Source organism: Pinus tabuliformis, chromosome 8 (genome assembly GCF_031772625.1).
Source record: "Pinus tabuliformis cultivar Carrire ecotype Pingquan chromosome 8, CPIR1, whole genome shotgun sequence".
Classification (NCBI taxonomy): domain Eukaryota; kingdom Viridiplantae; phylum Streptophyta; class Pinopsida; order Pinales; family Pinaceae; genus Pinus; species Pinus tabuliformis.
The window spans coordinates 710,431,870-710,450,266 of NC_142294.1; the positions used below are offsets into that span (position 1 = coordinate 710,431,870).

General features: G+C 40.6%; 1 long non-coding RNA gene across 1 annotated transcript; it reads left to right on the forward strand.

Moving 5' to 3' along the window:
• Positions 1–598: 598 nt before the first annotated feature.
• Positions 599–1,583, forward strand: LOC149237587 (uncharacterized). Its single transcript, XR_016246304.1, has 2 exons — positions 599–817; positions 901–1,583. It is a non-coding gene; the product is annotated as an uncharacterized LOC149237587 (long non-coding RNA).
• Positions 1,584–18,397: the final 16,814 nt, after the last annotated feature.

Here is an 18,397-nt window from a genome sequence, read left to right on the forward strand (position 1 = left end):
TTGTTCTCAAGCTTGGTGTGATTATACTATAATATGTCAACTAGTGTGGCAAATATTGCCTAATGTCAGAATCATCATGATATTCTTAACTAGGGGATTTTTCAGACGTTGAATATATTGCTGAAAAACCACAAATCAATGGAAAAATTGACCAGATCCATGATAGGTTGCCTATAAAATCTGATTGTTTTACTTTGTCAACTCATTTTGACAATAAGAAGCAAGCGATTGAGAACAAAGGAGAAATTCACTGCCTTGCATTGACCTAAGGGGGGAATCAAATGTTCTCATCACCGTTGGCAGATTTATTGTGCAGTGGGGATTGATTCCAATCTGCTGTGGGGAATCAGTGGAAATTGACTTCATATTGACCCTCTTAGTGGCCCCCAGAAGTCAAAAAGGCCCAGAATATCTTGAATCAATGGCAGTTAAATAGGGAAGATAAAATCATAATTTCTTTTCATTATAGCATGCAGACTTAGATCAAGGAAGTGTGAAGAAGTTAATTCAAAAATGTTGTTAACTAACAGACAATTCCTTTACAGGGTTTTTCCTCATAGTACTTTGTAGTTAGTCAATTTTTGTACTTTTCTATTCGCTTTTTTGGGTCAGCTCGGTTTGATATAGCAGGAACTTTTCGTATAAAGTATCATCATTGAAAAATCTGCATGCAATAATATGAAATTAAGGATGTCCTTCCAATTGATCGTGCTTGTTATTCTTCTCTCAGTCTGCAGTGATCCAGCTCCCTACCCAGACATTGTTGCTATCAACCTCAGACAAGCCAGGCCGAATGATTGGCATGCTTTTCCCAGGGGTAAGTTGGAGCTTTAAGATACGTGGTGTGAATCTGACTCCACCTTCTAGAATCAAATTGAATCTTTCTGATTTTTCGTTTAGGATGCTGTTGTTTTCAAGCCACAACTGCCAAGCCAGCCACATCTACAACAACAACAACAGCAACAGCAGCAGCAGCAGCAGCAGCAACAGCCACAAGGAATGGCTTCGGCGATGGGACAAGCATTTGCCCAAGGCCAACTCTCCAATCAAACCAGACCACAGCTTATGTCACAAGGCCAATTCCAAGGTCAAGGTCCTGCAAGCATGCCAGGTGCTGGCTACCTGTCTTGAGGATAGGTTATACCCTGATTATTTTCACATTTATTACAGAGATGTGAAAATGCGGTCAATTCAAGGGCTTTATTCTGTTGAAGTGGGTCACCCATTTGGTGCCCTGGACTTACAGTTTGCATTGAGAAACTTCCGAGTCATATTGACCTTGGAAATTGGTAGTTTGCGATGTTCTTTTGCATTACAAAAGTTTTCATGTGTTTCACAGTCGTGTGTCGTGACTGTGAGCTTGTAAATATTTTTGCATGATGATATGGAGCATAGATCACTAATGTCTTGATTTGAGAAGAATGATAAGAAGGAAAGAAAGGTTAGCTTAGGAATGCCAAACTACCAAGTTCAGCAGCAAATCTGTTATGCTGATGGGCGTTGCTTTGAAATACTATGTGAATACAAGCCACTACATTATTACAGGGGACTGAATTATAATAAAAATACAAATTATGAGTTTCTCAAGATTTGCAAATATTTTGTAAATACGGTTAGAAAGTTCCCTTCTATCTCTCTCTCTGATATATGCCATGAAGTGTCCCAAGGCCGCAGTTGTATGTACTATGGAATGCAGACCTAAGCATTTGCTTATGTACTGCATTCTTTCTTAAGATATTACCATTTTTTTCACATCCCAAGATCATTCTTATCTGCTAGCATTATTTTCGAATTGCATTTCGCCAGAACTTCAAACGTTTTAAAGGATGGTATGGTTGCTTTCGTACTGAAATTCCTCTGCGATATGGAAGGCTGACATGGAATCAGTATTCCGTTGGCCGTAAAATATTTTTTCCTTTTCTGAATGATGAATGGAAAAGGGAATTATTATGTGGAGGGAGGAACTCTATGGTTCTTCATTCATAAATCTCAATCGACATATTAATTTTATTTTTAAATTTGAATATGTAATGCATAATTTTGATAAAAAACAATGTAGTTTGGTATAAAATTAATATTTTTAAATTTGAATATGTCATGCATAATTTTGATAAAAAACAATGTAGTTTGGTATAAAATATTCAAAAGATGTTTCAACGGTATTTCAAAATTCAATATGCAAGGAGTCTAAGGTAGCATATCAAGACCTAGCACCAGAATTGCATATGAAAAACGTAGATACTAATTATCTGATTTGTGGTTGTAAGTAATTGTTATCTCTTATATGAAGGAATAAATAATAAATAAAAACGGCTAATTAAATTTAATTTAAAGAGAATATATTAATTATATTAAAAGAGGTGTGCAGTAGCATTAATCTATAGTATATATATTAAAACAATTGATACTAATATATATTAAAATACAACAATGAGTCAGCAATGAGTTATGAGCTATTTATAATGTGTAATATTCAATGTTGAAACAATTTACATACATTCAATGTTGAAAAATGTAATCTACATAGTTGATATCATTTTATTAAAAAATGAATAATTTTATAATATCTAAATGATAAACCATCGGATGAGAATAACTTTTAGATCAAAACTCAAATAGTTGAAAATATAAAAATTCCAATCAATTTTTTTGTGATTTAATTTATTGAAGTTTTTGCAAGAAATTCTTAGTTGGGGTTTAATCTTCATAGGAAAAGAATTTCAAAAATTTAATTTTCAAGAATCTAAAATAGCTTTGTGTTTTTATTAAGACAACAAAAATTTGGATATTTGGATGTGTTTGTTTTAATTCTGTGCATTTCAGTACTTAAAACAATCAATGTCATAAGTGATGCATATATCTTCATCTCATATATCACCACGTTCATGAAATTGCTTGTAAGATTTCTAAGTTTCATTGCTTCACATTGTTTCATAAATTACATTTCCATCACTAATGTTATGGTTACCAAGAGTTAAGTGACGGTGTATGGGTTATGAAGTTGATATTATTTTGACAATGGTGTGACTTGGTCTCCTACCCAAGGGAAAAAATCTTATCCATGTGTTGACCTATGTTGCCTAGTGTTTGACATTGTTTCTTCTGCAATAATTGTTTTTATGATTTTACACAGGCCTAGTATGACATCCAAAGGAAACATTGATGATTCTTTAGGGTTGCTTTGCTTGATGTGGCAATTGTGATGCACACCATTCATTTTCTTTTTACAAATGGTTTAGTCATCTATTCAAATTGTGGTCATGTTGTCGCTGCTACAACAACCCTCCAAAATTTGGCCCTGCACCCAATTTTGGAGCCCCCCTTGAGAGTTTCACTTAATGATTGCACACACTTGGGTTCACTCTGTGAGCTCGTATGAGTCTTCGTACCCACCTTGCTTGATCATTTCACCCAAGATTATGCATGTTGAGGTCAATGTCATTCTTGCGACCATGGTCTGGTCATGCTCAAAGTCTTCACTTCGTGTGTACATGTTGTGTTCACTATGAAAACATTTGTCGTACTCACACATAGAGTCGCATACATTGTCGCGCGAGCGTCGTCACGGTCGACCAACGATCAATCACAAGTGTTTGTCGCTACACCGTCGGTCAGTCATGTTGAGCATGTGTGTCTGGATGTTTGAGTCGTCTCGTCATCAAGTCATGTAAGTGTGTGCTTGCAAGATCACATATACATCTTTCACTTGTTCACACACTTAGTCATTTTGTTGAAGTTCTGACGACCAAATTCCTTTCTAATAGATGAACCATCACCTCGCCATCGACTCGATCGACTGTCACTTAGAACAACGCAGAAGCACCAAGCAAGCCATTTCAAGCTGCGATGTTCGCAAACAAATCAATCAGCTTTCATGTTGGTCAACCAGAGAGTTTGACCCGGCAGCCAACCCGGAACGGACTCCCTCAAAAAATTGTGTAAAGGCTGCAGACCTTAACCGCTCTGCTGACTGAGAAAATTGCATAAACAAACCGAACAGTCACCTAGTGCCCGTCCTTGTCTCCCTCAAAAGATTGCACATTTTTTCCAGCCAGCCCTCCCGACAGTCGACCGACTGCTCACCTAAAAAATTGCACAGTTTTCATGAGCAAGTCCTTTGTTGCCCAACAATCCACTCAGCTCAGAAACTGCACAGAGGTGACCAACAGAAAAACCTCCCAGCATAAGCACAATTTTTATCGCCAGCAGCACCTGACAACTCACTGTCAGTGCCCCTAAGGAATTGCATAGTTTTTGCTGCCAGTGACCCAGCAGCTGATTACTAGTTCCCTCTAGGAATTGTGCAGTTTTTGCTGCCAATGACCCAGCAGTTGACTACTAGGTCCTTCCAGGAATTATGCAGTTTTTGCTGCCAGTGACCCAGTAGCTGACTGCCAGTTCCCTCCAGGAATTACATAGTTTTTGCTGCCAGGTTCCTGTGCCCGCTCATTCCAGAAATTGTGCAGATTTTGCTTGCCCAGCCTTCCCACAGCCCAGACTGTTCCTCCCAAAAAATGTGCAGTTTTGTCCTCCAGCTGAGCCAAACCCCACGGACAGTCACTATTGATTCAGATTTCCCATCTTCATCACCTATTGGCTTCTGCACAATTTTCATCAGCAGTGCCTAGAGCCTCCATCCCGCCTCACAACCTTGTCACCTCTCTTGGTCACCTACATGCGAAATGATCATGCATCATGGTAAACTAAGAGATTTATGGATTTGATGTCGTCTTGTCATGAGTGACTGTAGATAAAGATACACAAACAAACATGGTGTGACGATGGATGGGATGAACGAAGGGAGCGCATGTAGAAGGACATGTTCGCCAACAGATGAACAAACGATGCATGCAAAGAGATGTACTCAGGAATAAATGATCATGCAAATATGTGTTCGCGGATGGACGGACGAGAAAACATGCAAGATGTATTCACGGACGGGTGGACAGACGGACATGCACCTTTCACGAATGGACGAACCTCTCAAGCTTGCCAACATACAAGAAAGGAGCAACGTGTGAATGCAACATCATTCGAACCAACGACCATCGAAGACTCCGCGCACTTTTCCATGCGGTGGTGATGTTGTGACACACCATGAGGACATCCATCACCTAGCAGCACTACAACTCGACCTGCACACTAGCAGCAACACGAATGTACCAACATTCTCATGTCAAGTCATGTTATGAGTCATGTCCACATCTTTGTAGGCCATACCATCAATCGATGTAATGTAACGTGGAAGTCTAAGAGACCCACTTGTAAAGTCGAAAAGTCATGAAAGTCAAATAGTCATGAGGGTAGTCGAATAGCCACAAGGGTCAGTTTCACCCTTGGCTATAAATACCCTCTCATTTGTACATGCAAAGGAATTTTCACCTTAGCTCCTCCCACATAGCCTTGAGACTCTGTAATCTTTTCTTTGAGGAGTAAGTAGTGGCTCCAACGCGCCTCACACGAGATTACTGATGTATGGCGTAACAATGTGTCTTGGAACTTTAGCTTAATTCAGAAGGCTGCTAACTGTGCAACAAGTTTTCACACATGTATTGTCACTGTTGTAAGACTAATCTATAACACTTGTAATGCATGTTTCTTTAACCTGTGTTTAACACTTGAACTAATTCACTTGTTGTAATACACATATGTTAATGAAAATGTGTTGTATATGTTGTTAACGTTGTCTCGCCCGTGTTGGCTACTCTCCCAGACTTCAGACAAACCATTCACATAAAACTTGTTATAAAAATCGTTGCACTCGCGCGGACTAATCCGCTAAGTGTTATATGTGTTATCTTCCCTTGTTTGTTGTGACTGCGGCATCCGTGTGGATTGTTCTGCTGGAAGCTGCATATGTTATGATGTGTTGTGTGCTCCTAGCAGAGTTGGGACTTTTCCCAATCGACTTGGGTCTCACTCCCACCCTCTCTCTCTACAGTGAAAGAACCATTGACACAAGTGACACTTACACTCACCAGGGACGCGAACCTCACTTCTTAGAAGACAATGTAGACCACTCCTCTGTCGACAAGTAAGAGTTGAGGCAAATCTTTAAGATAATGGCAACCGTGCCATCATATCGGATGACTCGCACCAAACGGCGTGAGGTCTAGTTGGGACTTCATACTGGGTGATCCCTTGAATGTTGGTGGGTCTAACACCGTCAACATTTCTGATGCTAGAAGAAGGGCAGCCAATTGTATATGGCTGAATGTCTTCTCACAGTCATTCATCAACCATCTTGTCAAGGTAGTAACTCGCACTCTCTCTCACCTACGCGCGACTTTGCTGTTGGTTACTCTTCACCTCCTAGGACTGAACACGGAATTCCATATCACCACCTTCGCTCCGTCCGTCCCATCACTCGCTAGTTCACAAAAGCAGTCGGACTGATCCCAGGCATACAACATCTTCCATACGCATCAAGAAAGCCAAAAGCCACTCCTACAGGGGTTGTATCACCAGTGGAAGAAGCAGTCCTTACCACACTTGAAGGTCTGGGAGAAGCTATTGAAGATGGAGAGGAACCTCAAGTCTTCCAGCAAGGCGAATGAGACACCCTAGTGATCTTGGGATCAAACTCTGGTACAAGAGGTGGAGGGTAAGGCAGCAAAGGTGGCAGAGGCGGAGACGAACCAACGGACTCGGAGCCGGAACTGTCAGATTCCAAAAGAGAGGAGGAGGACGAAGAAGAAGAAGAGATGGTTGACCCAAATCTGGAATGGATGATTCAAGGACCATTGGCTCTCCCGATTGTTTTGCATAAGATGCTGAAGCGAACAAAGAGAGTGAACATCAAGTTCAACCCTGACAACACGGTGAAGGAAGAAGATCATTTGGACAACTTCTACCTACCGCTGCAGACCCTTGAGGTACGACATGACGACGTATTTTGTAGATTGTTCCCATGTACCTTGGACGATCGCGCAACTGCATGGTATCACAACCTTCTACCAAACTCCATACAGAATTAGGGTGCATTCAAACACATGTTACTTGAAAATTTTGCTGATGACAAGACCCCAGCTATGCTACTACAAGAATTGGGAAGTCTGAAGATGGAGGGGAAAGAAAAGATAAAAGACTTCAACCAGAGGTTTACACGCATATTGAACAAATTTGCAGCAGACACCAAACCTCATGACTCCATCACTGTTGATTACTACATGTCCGCACTGCCGACTAGCATTTCACAGTTCGTCAAGCGAGCTGCGAAACCAACACTCTTGGAAAACTGCGAAGAGGTTATTGCTGTCGAAAAAGACCTGCGCGCGATTGGAGTCATCAAGGATGATGAACCAGCAAAGGAATCCAGAGACGCGAGCAGGAAGTCCCAAGCGATGGCGAGCAAGGGTAGACACAAGGAAGAAAATGATATTGAAACCCTCACTTGCCTTGTCAAGAACTTAACAATGGAAGTGTTCGAGCTTAAACAACGAAAAACAGGCACATTTGCAAGCAGTCATTTGCCTAGACAAAGACAGGGAAGCAACTCATCAGGTAGCAACCAGTTCGCTCAAAAAATTGTGTCGAGCTCTGTGTTCAATGTCGATCAATGCACAGATCCCGAGTTTTGTTCATTCCACGAAGAATATCACCCCGAGAACTTCTGTTTGGACTGGAAGCAAGTCACAAACTCAGTATACAGTCATACATTTGATGCAAAGAGCAGTATGCAGGAGAAACCAGATGACAGAGATAATGGCGAGGGTATTGCACCTGATGAAGCATCAAGTTCTGGTCATGTGGTGAATGCATATCAGTACTACCAAGAAATGCCGAAGATGAACAATGAGAAGTAGTCCCCAAGACAAAATGACCATTACAATCTTAGGAGTAAAGGGGCTCCCCTTACACTTGGGGAAGTACAAGAAAAGATGAGATTGTTGATGAGGAAGGCTGATCCACCGCCACCCCAAAGCAGAAAACACAAAACAAGTCCAGGAAGACAACGATGGGCAAGAGTACCTCCATGAGCAGTAAACTATAGAACACTCCGCCAGACAACACGAACATCAGTCCTTCCTAGACACCTCATTGAGTCTTCCACCTCTGGACTACAACATTGTAGATGACATGAAGAAAACTCGAGCGAACATCAGTTTGTTCGAGTTAGCTAAGATTCAGAGTCAGCGAGACATCCTGCTGCATGCATTGGGATAGACATCAACGTGCAACACAACCTCTACTAGCAAGGGAGCAAGCACACCTCCCGGATCACTTTCTACTGTGCTTAACACACTCTGGATGGAAGAAGAAAACTCACGTTTCCCTCCCTTCCTACTATCATTTGACTGCAATGTTCACAATTGCTTGGTTGATTTTGGTGCGACAACCAACGTCATGTCGCTCTCCATTGCGAGAAAGATCAATGCACAATGGAGTGAGACATCCACGCAGATCACCCAACTTAATCGAACATCGGTACTAGCCATTAGTGAACTACGAGACATGATCATTCGACTATCTCATGACGATCGAGTCCACCAATGCACCAACATAGTTGTTGTGGACATACTGAAAGCATATGGTCTACTACTCAGCAGAGACTGGTCCAACAAGCTAGACGAATATTTTTCTACAGACTGGTCGCACATGTGGGTTCCGTACAAGGGAAAATGCAACCAAATCTGGGTAGCGTTCGAGAGGTATATGAAGCACAATGTCACTCCCCTTAACGGTGAGAATGAACTGTTGGCCTTCGCAGAACTCGTGTTTGGCAACTACCTCTTGGAAACAACGTTGGGGTGTTATCGTGCACGACCAACTCCAACCCCACTAGACACACAGTTGGGTCTCCTTCCTTGCCCAACTGATGGGAATGAAACATGTATGACTCATTGTAACATTATTATTATTAGTAGTAGCAACATCAATAGCAACAGTGCAAGTGTGTCAAACGGTCTGTGTACAAACAAGTTGTGGGCTATGTATTTTGACGGATCAAAGACACATGACGGCTCAGGGACCAGGTGTATCTCGGTCACCCCAAACAACCAAAAACGCATGATTTCAAGCCGCTTGGAGTTCGAGTGCACAAAAAACGTTGTTGAGTATGAAGCACTCGTGTTGGGTGTACAAAGGGCCATCAACCTCAATGTGGTCGCAGTTAAAGTGATACTACACCCCACGAACAGTGTTGATGCTTTCAAGGACACAACAACTGATGAAGATGAGCACGAACAACCCCTAAAAAATGCAGCTGATGGCAAGAAAGGAAACCCCATCCCCAAGGGTGCAGTTTCTCTCAACAAGCTCTATGACCTGCAGAACCTTTGTCAAGGGCCAAGAAACAACAAAACCCACAGGTCCACCACTACGAACGAACAGAGAAACCTGGGAACCAATCATGATCCGAAGATAGTCAGTCTTGGTACAAACTGCACATCGCAGCAGCGACAAGTCTTTGACCGCTTGATCAAACAATATCGGGATGTGTCCACGTGGGCAGATGACGACCTGAGTACACATGACACGTGAATAATCCAACACGGGATTCCATGTAAGGGAGGAGCCAAGCCATTGCAACAAAAGCTAGGTAAAACACATATGTCGTTTGAACTCCAGAAAGAATTGACTAAGTTGTTGGATGTTTGGATTACTTACAAAGTTCGTCACCATACATGGGTTTCTAATTTAAGTTCTACACATAAGAAATCTAGGGAAGTCCACTTATGCATTGATTTCAGAAACTTGAACCGCTCCCGAATAAAAACAACTACCTCGTGCCATCATCAGAGCCTATGTTGCACGTAGTATCTGAAGCAGTAGTGTCATCTTCACTTAAAGGTCTTTCGGAATACCACCAGGTTCCGATAGCAGATCCTGATAGCCTTATACTATTCTGTGAGAAGCTTGGCCCACACACACCCTGTCTGCAATCACTTAACGGGAGGGTTGACAACCTTCCTGTCAACGACCAAGATCTCAAGCATTACTTCTAGTAGGTCGGTCGCGCCTGTGCCATGTACATACTCTGCTTGCTACTTGTTGTTTTCGTCTTATTTGCCTTGCTTACTATCTTTGTTTTATTTTGGTTTGTTCTACTTAATATTTTTGTTTATGTTTGTTTTGTTTGCTTGATTCCTTACTATTTTTGTTTTCGGAAATAAGTGCTACCAACTACTACATTCTGGCTTTTAAATAGAGTATGTGGTTGAGATTTGAAGAGACTTGTGACACTGCAGCACTTGCCTAGTCTTGCATCCGTCTTCTTTGTGCTTGGTTATAACCTTCGGCTAATGAAGTCTTGACAGAAAATACGAGCCATCTGCAAGGGAAGTTTTGGTCCAACCATGAACTTGTGTCCACACTGGGAAGCCCCGTGCTTGTACTGAGCCTTCTACTCTATGTATTCCAGCTCATCCAACTAGTAGAAATGGAGAGGGGGAAAATCTAAACGAGCAAACCTATGTCAAAGGTCTTACATGCTTCTCTGAAGGAACAACCTCTTCTGCTCTCAATAAGTCGGGATCCCTCGTCTGCCCCAAAATAAGTAAGTGCCTATGCACAGTCCTCTTGAAAATACAAAGCCGAAAGAATAGAAAGGCTTCCTGCGCAGAGAAGTGAAGCATCAACTCCACCGGGGTATTGACCAGGCTCGCTGGTAGTGGCGCAATGCGTGTGTTCCTGCATGACTCTGCCAGGGTACTGTCTAGGTCTGTTGGCAGTGGAGCAACATCAGAGATGAAAATTTATACTCTGAAAATCCTCAACTCGTGATCTTATCTACCCTTCTCGAATTCGAAACACTATGATCAAGCTAAACTTTTGATTGTGTTTGACTGAGTTGGCAAAAGGTGAACCATGTATGTCCATGGGGTAAGTGGGGAAGCCAAAGTAACTCGCACAGTGATTCAATACTTCTCGAAAGACCAAGGCCCTGTGTTAGCAATGAACCAAAACAGAGAAGTTGGAGTTCTATTAGTGTGTTGCCAAGTGTTGTAGCTGCTACAACCACTCCAAAATTTTTGTTTGCACCCAATTTCAGAGCCTCCCTTGAGAGTTTCACTTGATGATTGCACACACTTGGGTTCACTCCATGAGCTCATATGAGTTTTTGTACCCACCTTGTTTGATCAGTTCACCCAAGATTTTTCATGTTGAGGTCAATGTCATCTTTGTGACCATGTTCTAGTCATGCTCAAGGTCTTTGGTTTCTGTGTACATGTTGTGTTTGCTATGGAAACATCTATCACACTCACACACGGAGTCACATACATTGTTGCTTGAGTGTCGTCACGATTGACCAATGATCAATCACAAGTGTTGCTTTTCGCTCACACCGTCGGTCAGTCATGTTGAGCATGTGTGTTTGGATGGTTTGTGTCATCTCATCATCAAGTCATGTAAGTGTGTGTTTGCAAATTACATATGCATCTTTCACTCATTCACACACTTAGTCATTTTGTTGAAGTTTTGACAACCATAATCCCTTCTGACAGTTGAATCATCACCCTGCCATCAACTTGATCGACTGTCACCTAGAACAACGTAGAAGAAACAAGCAAGCCATTTCAAGCTGCGATGTCCGCAAGCAAATCAATCAGCGTTCATGCTGGTCAACCAGAGAGTTTGACCCGACAACCACCTCGGGATTGACTCCTCTAAAAAATTGCGCAGAGGCTGCAGACCTTACCCGCTCCGCTGACTGAGAAAATTGCGCAGACAGGTCGGACAGACACCCAATGCCTATCCCTGTCTCCCTTAGAAAATTACGCAGTTTTTCCTGCCAGCCCTCTCGATAGTCAACCGGCTGCTCACCCAGAAAATTGCGCAGTTTTCATGAGAAAGTCCTCTGCTGCCTAGCAGTCTGCTCAGCTCAGAAACTGCGCAGAGATGACCAGCAGGCTAGCCTCCTAAGATCAGCGCAGTTGTGTCCACCAGCAGCCCCCGACAGCTTACTGCCAATTCCCCTCAGGAATTGCGCAGATTTTGCTACTAGTGACCCTATAGCTCGCTGACAGTTCCCTCCAGGAATTGCATAGTTTTTGCTGCCAGTGACCCAACAACTGACTACTAGTTCGCTCTAGGATTTTCACAGTTTTTGTTGCCAGTGACCCAATAGCTGACTACTAGTTCCCTCCAGGAATTGCATAGTTTTCGCTGCTAGGCTCCCGGTTCTCGCTCGTTCCAGAAATTGCACAGATTTTGCCTACCCGATATTCCCCCAGCCTAGATTGTTCCTCCCAAAAACTGCGCAGTTTTTCCGTCTAGCTGAGCCAAACCCCATAGACAGTCACTGTCGATCTAGATTATCCATCTTCATCACCCAGTCACTCCTGTGCAACTTTTATCAGTAGTGCTCGAAGCCTCCATCCCGCCTCGAAACCTTATCATCTCTCCAGGTCACCTGCATCCTAAATGATCATGCGTCATGGTAGACTAGGAGGTTTATGGATTTGATGTCATCTAGTCATGAGTGACTACAGATACAGATGCACAAACAAACATGGCGTGATGACGGATGGGATGAATGAAGGGAGCACATGCAGAAGGACATGTTCACCAACGGACGAACAAATGATTTATGCAAAGAGATGTACTCGAAAACGGATGATCATGCAAAGATGTCTTCGTGGATGGACGAACGAGAAAACATGCAAGATGTGTTCATGGATGGACGGACTGAAGAACATGCACCTTTCACAAACGGACGAACCTCTCAAGCTTGCCAACATACAAGCAAGGAGAAACGTGTGAATGCAACATCAAGCGCACCAACGACTATTGAAGACTCTGCGCACTTTGCCATGCAGAGGTGATGCTGTGACACACCATGAGGACATTCATCACCCAGCAGTACTACAACTCGTCATGCACATCAGCAGCAGCTCGAATGTACCAACTTTGTCATGTCGAGTCATATTGTCCACATCTCTACTGTAGGCCATATCGCCAATCAATGTAATGTAACATGGAAGTCCAAGAGAGCCACTTGTAAAGTCTAAAAGTCATGGAAGTCAAATAGTCATGAGGGTAGTCGAATAGCCACAAGTGTCAGTTTCACCCTTGGCTATAAATACCCCCTCATTGTACATGCAAAGGACTTTTCACCTCAGCTCCTCCCACATAGCCTTAAGAGTCTGTAATCTTTTTTTTAGGAGTAAGTGGTGGCTTCAATGCCCCTCACATGGGGTTGGTGATGTATGATGTAGTGATGTGTCTTGGAACTTTCTCTTAATTCAGAAGGCTGCTAACAGGCCAACACATTTTCCCACATGTATTATAACTGTTGTAAGACTAATCTTTAGCACTTGTAATGCATGTTGCTTTAACCCGTGTTTAACACTTGAACTAATTCACTTGTTGTAATACACATATGTTAATGAAAATGTGTTGTATATGCTATTAATGTTGTTTCGCTCGTGTTGACTACTCTCTCGGACATCAGAAAGACCTTTCACATAAAACTTGCTATAACAACCATTGCACTCGACAAACTAATCTGCTGATTGTTATACGTGTTATCTTCCCTTGTGTGTTGCGACTGCGGCATCCATGTGGACTGTTTTGCTGGAAGTTGCGCATGTCCTCCTATGTTGTGTGTTCCTAGCATAGTTGGGACTTCTCCCAACCGACTTGGGACTTACTCCCACCCTCTCCCTCTATGGTGAAAGAACCATTGACACAAGTGACACTTACACTCACCAGGCATGCAAACCTCACTTTTTTCAAGACAAAGCAGACCACTCTCTTGTGCTGACAAGTAAGAGTTGAGGAAAATCTTTAAGATAATGGCAATCGGGCCATCATCCTTGATGAGACTCCCACATCAAACGGTGTGAGGTCTAGTTGGGACTTCATACCGGGGTGATCCCCTGAATGTTGGTGGGTCTAGCATCATCAACAGGTCATTGTTAGAAAGCCTCAATGTGTTATTATGTTTAATTATGGACAGTTGAAAGAGTTATCTTGTTTTATTGAGTGACTATAATTGAATGCATTGTTGGTACACTAATTTGTTTGTTGTGTTGATCATTTTCTATTTTTGTTGTAATAATTTTGATTATAAAAAAATGTCAATAAAAAATTTGCTAGGTAATTTCGTTATGCCTATGATATTTCTTGACTGCAATAGAAGATGGGAATGCATTGTTTCTAGTGTTCTTCTAAGGCTAGCACCAAACATGCCAAATATTTTAAAGAATTTCTACATCAATTCTTCCTTTGTATTTCAGAAGATGCTATATTTTTCTATAGATGAGTGACGATGGACTATTTTTCGTGGTTCCTATGGCACTATATTACAATGCCATTATTGACAAATTTTGAGCTAAGATTTTTTTCTTTTACTTTTAGAAATTTAATGAAGGTTTTGGCTACCAAAAGATAAAAATGGTTCAAGGCCAAAATTGGTCTTGTACTACAAGCAAAGTAAAATTGAGTGATAGAGAGGCATTGACGGTTATGAAACAAAACAAAAATAATGATGAATACTATGTTGTAGACGAAAATAACAATAATAAATGATTAATATGAATGTCATGATTACATTTGAACAATATAATTTTTAATGTAGTTTTGAAAAGAGTAATACTGTGAGCACATAGGCAAGGATGAGATATTCTTTCTTGCTCATGAAGAGCCTTAACCACAATTGGCCCACAAAGAATAAACATGTCAATAGTGGGATTTGAACTTAGGTGGGGATGTTATTAATGATTCCTCTAAATTATCAAAGCTAGGCTTGATTGGCATAATTATTAATAATTATGTATTATATAATTAGGTTTTATTATATTAAATATTATACTATATGATTATTTATGTTGAATAGTTGACATTAATGTAAGGTTTCCACGTAGACTGAATCAATGAAAATTTATTGATCTTCCAACTAAAGGTTACTCTCTTTGTCCTTGGAATTGAGTTGCTTAGGGAGTACAAATATGATTGAGAACTATTATTAAGCATTAATTGTTTTATCACAACAATGAATGGAAAGCAAAGCAATGGTGAACCTACAATAGCAACACAATAACTAGATCCTAGATCAAATGTCACTCCTTAGGCAGACACAATTTCCTTCTTCTCGGCATCTAAAATACTGGGGGAATCCTTTCCCTTGTTAAGCAGGGATCTCTTTTATGTGATTCGTTCCTAGTGCCTCTTCCTTTTAGTCCTTGAGTCCCCTCTCATTATTAATCCATTTTGAAAGCGCAATCTAAAAAATAGCTATAAGCAACTAACACGAATGTGTTCCCTAATGGAGTCATTGAATTTTATTGAAAAAAATTCAGGTCATAATTCATTTGATTTTGATTTTTCTACTCCATATTCAAATTGTCCAAAATTTTGTAAATGGTAAGGAGCACTGCTTTAGTGTCCACTTCATTATTAGTTTTTTTTTCACAAATTTTGGCTTAGACTGATTAGACTTTGTTTTGAATTTCGCTATGACCAAAATCTCCATCAACATTCCCACATTAATGTAGAGATTACCATCTTTGACTAACATGTACACTTGCTTATCAAGGTTTCATGCTTATTGGGGGTTTGAACTTGGGTGATTATTGTGGAAACATTGTGTTTCAACCATTTAACCATGTCCCATTAGACAATAAATGTGAAAGGGTTAGAATTTAAATCTAATTAAGATAGCCAATAAAAAAGAGTTGCCTCCCTAGGCTACTCAACCACATGATGATATGGAGTTATATTCCTTATGCTCTAATGAATTGATATCGCAGATTGTCCCATCTATGGTTATTGAAATGGATAAAGTGCATGCAAAATAGAAATAATAGACCAACCTCTCAAAAACTACATCAAAAACTGGTCAAGCACATTAGTATAAATAAAGTTATCATAAAAAGAAAGTATCCATGACATGAGAGTGAGGTTTTACGTGAATGTCTAATTATTTTATGTTTTTTTATCATAGGGTTTATGAAACCATTAGGGGATTTTTGAGGTCTAAAATGGGCCTCCTAAGGAAATTATAAAATAATAGTGGAAATGATAAAATAATATTAGATTACATCATCAAATTTTAGAGGAAAAAAAGACAAAACTATTTTTTCAACTCGTATTTTCAACTTATCTTCATATGGGTTTACTCAAATTTCGAGCAGAAACACTCGTTGGATGCAAAATGATGATGATTCACCAATAAGATTCAAGATGATGATGTCAACCATGGGCAATGATTCACCATTTTTGGAGTAAAAAGATACAAAGATTAAAAATAATAAAATTAAAAAACCATTTTTTCAACTCGTATTTTCAACTTATCTCCCTAAGTTTTTACTCAAATTTTGAGTGGGAGTACTCATTGGATGCAAAATTTAATTCCTCATCAAAGGAGTACCCATGTTGCATACTTTCGATGGACCCCACTACACGAAAAATGAGAAATACATGAAAAACGTGATTGAAATGACGTTTTTCATGTATTTCTCATTTTTCGTGTAGCAGTGTCCATCAAAAGTATGAAACATGGGTACTCCTTTGATGAGGAATTAAATTTTGCATCCAATGAGTACTCCCACTCGAAATTTGAGTAAAAACTTAGGGAGACAAGTTGAAAATACGAGTTGAAAAAATAGTTTTATAATTTTATTATTTTTAATCTTTGTACCTTTTTACTCCAAAAATTGTGAATCATCCCCCATGGTTGACATCATCATCTTGAATCTTATTGGTTCTTATAAATTTTATTTTTCTTGTACATTTTTGTTAGGAGACCCATTTTAGACCTCAAAAATACCCTAATGAAAATTTGTAAATTCAAAAATTGACTTTTGTAACACCCTCCTCCCACATCTACCTAAGTAACTGGCCAAATAGGGTAAACATGCGATGAGAGACTACTATGATTAGATTCAACGTCCTATGTGACCTTAAGGAAATGGAATAGATGGAAACACAACATACATACTTTCCACATCAGCTACAGGACCCTTGAGAACCATCCCAACACTTCAGGCAACTTGACCCTGGGTCCCATTGAAGTTTTTGATCACTTGACCTTTGGACGCTCTCATGACATAGGCCTTTCAGTGTCTAGGAGGCTCTAGAAGATCTCATGCTATAGGAATGCTAATGTCCATGGACTATTTTGTCTAGTTCTATGCCAATGTCCCTAGGATTTAAGCCACTTTTTTCAGTCCGAGAGATGAGGTCACTCTCCATAATGGAATGACATCTTTAGAAAAGTAAAATAAAAGGGAAAAAATGATGCAAAAGAAATTAGTTGAACAAGCCCTTAACCAGACCCCTACTAGCCATGACAAGCGTTTTGTCAAACATATCACAAATGTGTAATGTACAGGTGTAAATAATCAGATTTAAACATAGGGATTTCATACTTATCTGAGAATCGCTAAGAACCATTTTTCTCTCATGTCATTTGCTGCATTATCATCTATTGGGTCATAGATACATTGCCCATTCATACATTCATTCATTTAGCATGATGAGAGCCATACATAGTTGTTGCCATAAAACTTCTACATAACCAACATAGTAACAACAAAATTACCATAAATACATCAACCATAATATCCACATATAAACCAATACGTTTACACGTGGAAAACAAAGGGAATAAATTTCTCATCAGTGAATATAGAAACCAACCGGGGATGGGACTATTTCGTTCCACTCGACCATAGATTGGATGAGCCAAATATCTCTTCAGCGAATCACCCCCATGCTATATTCCAAGCATGAATGTGGGACTCATAACCAATAAAAAAAAACCAAGAAAGAATGCTTTCTTCCAGAGCTCTCCCCCCACAACGTGAGGAATTTGAGTGCCTCCTAACCTCTTAGGTTTTACTGTAATCCACAGTCCGATCCAAGGATCACTAGGCCCTACACCAAGACCCACTCTCCAGGCTTTACCATACATCCTATCTCGAGACTAGTAGGCGCAACGGAGAACAATCCACCTCTTGGCTTTACCGTATATCCCACCATTCACTGACAAGGATCCTTAGGCCCACTAAGGCACACAATCCTTGCTTTACCGCAACCCACAGTCTAGCTCAGGGGTTACTAGGCTAGTGGCTTTACTGTGATCCACAATTCGGTTTAGGGACCACTAGGCCATGTGTTTGTCATTTTGGAGATCCATCACACTTAGCGTCGAATCCATATGACAATCCAGCTCAACTGAAGTATGAGAACCCATCTCATCAAGGCTAGGCTAAGAAAACACTGTCACACTTGGAAAAGTGCATGCCATGACAAAAAAAAACCACATGAAACACCATGCATGCCAAATCTAGCAAGGAAATCACACATGCAAAGAATCTTGTTGTCACTGCTTGATTCTGCTTTCTTTGGCTTGATCTTCACTTTCTGTTGCCTCCTTTTCCTTTCTTGATCCAATGCCAAAGTGCTCCAAGAAAATCTAAGTGTCCAAGAGTGAGAGAAAGAGAGAGAG